This window comes from Macaca nemestrina, chromosome 6 (assembly GCF_043159975.1).
Source record: "Macaca nemestrina isolate mMacNem1 chromosome 6, mMacNem.hap1, whole genome shotgun sequence".
NCBI lineage: Eukaryota > Metazoa > Chordata > Mammalia > Primates > Cercopithecidae > Macaca > Macaca nemestrina.
The window spans coordinates 84,020,667-84,024,479 of record NC_092130.1 but is presented as its reverse complement, the minus strand read 5'-3'; positions in this window follow the sequence as shown (position 1 = coordinate 84,024,479).

Sequence of the window (3,813 nt, the reverse complement as noted above, 5' to 3'; positions counted from 1 at the left end):
GACCTCAATCAGCCGACGTCACTCACCCATCACGAGACTAGAACCACAGCACTCCCAAGACAGCCTCATTCCTCGGAGCTCAGGATCAGAAGGGCAATGAGGACACACACATACACTTACCAAGGTGGCTGTGCCTGGCCAACGGGAGGCTCAACTAACTACACACTCCAGTTCTTTCTCTATTGTAATCAGTTAACTTAAGGCCCAGCGTGGTGGCTCATCCCTATAACCCCAGTGGCTTTGAGAGGCCAAGACGGGGGTACTGCCTGAGCCCCGAAGTTTGAGACCAGCCTGGGCAACACAGGGAGACCTCGTCTCTGTAGAAATACAAAAAATTAGCCACGCACGGTGGCAAGTACGTGTAGTCCCAGCTACTCAGGAGGCTGAGGTGGGAGGATCGCCTAAGCCTGGGAGGTCGAGGCTGCAGTCAATCGTGATTGCATCACTGCACTCCAGCCCGGGAAACAGAGGCCCTGTCAAAAAAAAAAAAAAAAAAAAAAAAAAAAGAAAGAAAAAGAAAAAAAAAAAAAAGAAAATGAAATTGTTTAACCTAGCTTTAAGAAACTGGAATGAATGAAAAACTGAATTTAAAACAATCGCATAATAAATCACACAGTCCCTCCAAGGGAAGTCAAAGCGGGTGGAACTGATCATTTGCGGGGTGTTTGCCTCACGTATTTTGGTTTTCAAATTTTGACCCTACACATTTGTTACATATTTACAATCTAAAAAAAAAAAAGTTAATTATAGCGGAGGACCCTGGAATTAAAGAGAGATTTTCTTCATGCCCGAAAGTGTACATCACATACCACAAGGATCTATGCTTTGTGTGGAAACTTGAAAATAAAAAAAGTCACAGAGAGATCAACACCAGCTTTGTCCCACATCTTCAGATGCCCATCTAACTGCAGTGACTGCTCTCAAATTCTCCACTCATTCCCTCTGGGTAAGTTCCAATTAGGTAACTATTAGGGAAAAAGGAAGCTTCAATACCTCCCATTGCACACCCAACTTTCACAGACCCAAAAATCCAGCTAAAGCAGGTGAAAGAGCAGTGAAAACCATGCTGGAATCCTCTCTGTGAAACACACTCATGTTCACATTCCCAGCACGAAGGTAAACCCAGAGCCGGGCCAGCCCAGCAGCAGCAAAGCCGTGACGCCCGTCACCAGCAGAGCAGAAGCAACATCTAGGTCAGAGATTAGTGACTGCCAAAAATAAGGTGAACGTTGCCCCCAAAGCCAGTGAACACGGGAAAACCTGGACAGGTTTCCTTCACAAAGGAAGTGAAGAAAGTTTAAGACGCTCAGAAAACCAAGAAACGAGTGCTAAGCATTACTTGCCACATGAGCTGTATGTTAAAAACTTGTTTTTTTACTTACCAGCGCTAGAAATAAGTTTCATGTCAAGGGTTTACAAAAAACAAAAACAAAACAGAAAACTTTGAAAAGTATTCGTGAGAACTAAGTCACACAAGAAAAATTAAAACTTGAGAATTAGTGAAAAATTTTAGACATCAAATTTTTAAAAAATGAAATACTTCCTGAATTAGATACGGATCTTCAGACTCTCATGTGAATCACCAAGTGTGACACACAAACGTGGGGTAGGAGTATATTTCTTTCAGTTGGAAATGGCGGCACGTGTCTGCGGTCCCAGGTACTCGAGAGGCTGAGGTGGGAGGATCACCTGAGCCCAGGAGGTCGAGGCTGCAGTGAGCCGAGATCACACCACTGCACTCAAGCCTGGGTGACAGAGTAAGACCTTGTCTCACAAAGAAAAGTAAAACAAAGAAAACAAAGCAAAACAAAACAAAAAACAGAAGAATATATTTCTATGTTTTATTATTGTCTTTTGGCAAAAAAATTAGCCCCAATATTGCCTTAGATGTAATTTAACATCCCCACTTTACAAAGGGGAAAATGAGGTCAACAGCCAAGACCAAAGAGAAAACAAATGCAATGGTGCATTCAGGACAATGACTACAATTACAAAATATTCAGTTCAATTTCTACCCTCAGCATCAAGGCAGGGGTTCATCATAATGGGTATTGGATGCTCAAAGAAAATTTAGGCTCAGCATTAATAATAATTTTTTAAAAGCAAATTTTAATGCTGGTGCAATCACAGGAGACTGCGGCCCAGCCCTCCTCAGCGCTGTAGGTACTCACGGGGTCTTGGCCACAATACGTCCCCGCTGGTGGCCACACAGAAGAGGCGGTAAAACTTTTTGGGAGTGAGATAAAAAATGTTCAGAGTCTAAAAGCCTACTTTTCGGGGGTAGGGGCGGCGAAATAACGAGAAGCTCTCATTCAGGATATTTGTAAAAGGCTGTTTCTAGCGCTCGGTAGACAAAAAGGGCGGGGGCCCACAGGTTAGAGTCAGCCAGCGCCCACCTGGTGGGGCGCACACGGACTTACGTCGGTGATAGTGTTCAGGGCTGTGTCTGCCCCGATGCTGAAATCGGAACCCGGCACATTGTTGGACACAGTAGCGGGAACCATGATCATGGGCACACAGAACTCCTTGTGCTTCTCCCAGGCAGCTGACAGCTCCAGGAGTCCCATCTAAATTGATCCAGTATCTGCACGCTGGCTGCTCAGAGGCCGTGGTGTGGAACAGCCAGGACATCGCTTAGTCATACGGGGCACAAGCACGTAACTTGCCACTCCTGTCTATTTCATCAAACCCTATTTTCTCCTGAATATTGACCATAGCAAAGTCATTAGCCTTCGAGATACATTTGAAACATCAACTTGCTTTGTTCAAGAGGTTTAAGACACAAGTAAGTCTTTCTTGCCATGCTCAACACACACTGCCCGCCGTTTCTGAAGTCAGTGTTTCTGGAACAAAAGCCTCGGCCTACCCCGTGAACATTCACGCTGAGCACTGTCGCGAGTCTGCTTGGCCAGCCAGCAGGGGGCAGGAGAGAGCCACAGGGGGCAGGAGAGAGCCGCAGGTGCCGCGTGGGGTCCCTGCAAAGGCGCCTCACTCCCTCAATCAAGGACAGTGCCTCTTGCCAATCCAGCGGCTTCCTCCAAGGGGAAGCAGACTCTTCAGGTGCCACCGCACTGACTTCAGACGGCTCAGCCAATGGGGCAACAGATTCAACAGAGTTCCATGTTGTTAAAGGAAAACTTCTGTTACCAGACAACCTTAATATCAGATTCAACTTAAAATAATCAACAAGATTGTTTCCAAACCAACATGCTACTAGTGCCTTATCTTTCAATGCTGCTTAAACACGGAGAAGTATGAGGAAAAAAGAGCATGGCACTTACTTCTTAAAAAATAACACCTCTTCCAGGTTCATTTTACCCATATCATAAAGACTTAGAACTGTGGATTCCCTACAGGAACGTGGAGTGGGGGTGGATCCCCACGCTGACCCAGCCTCCCCCCAGTCAGTCACCCCCCCACCTCGGGGTTCACACCTCTCCAGGCCCTGTCACTTCAACAAGGAAAGGTGGCCTCTCTGAGCTCTCTTCGCAGGGAGCACCCAAACGGGAGCGAGAGAGAGACAGACACACCCACAACTACTTGAAAATCCTGAAATACAATACATATTTAAGGACTTCGTTATTAGTTTTTTTAAAACTGTAAGAACAAAGTGAGAGAATAAAGTGAGCCTAGTTTTAACCTCTCTGCCACAATAACACCGTGTACATCTGTCTTTTACTGTTTGTTACTTCTCCAGCAGCTACTGCCTGGCTGGCTGACTGCAGGAGAAGAGCCTCTGGTACTCCCGGGAGGCCCTCGGTAAAAGCATGAGCACCACGATCATGTCTTAGGACACCGCACACGTTAGGGTCG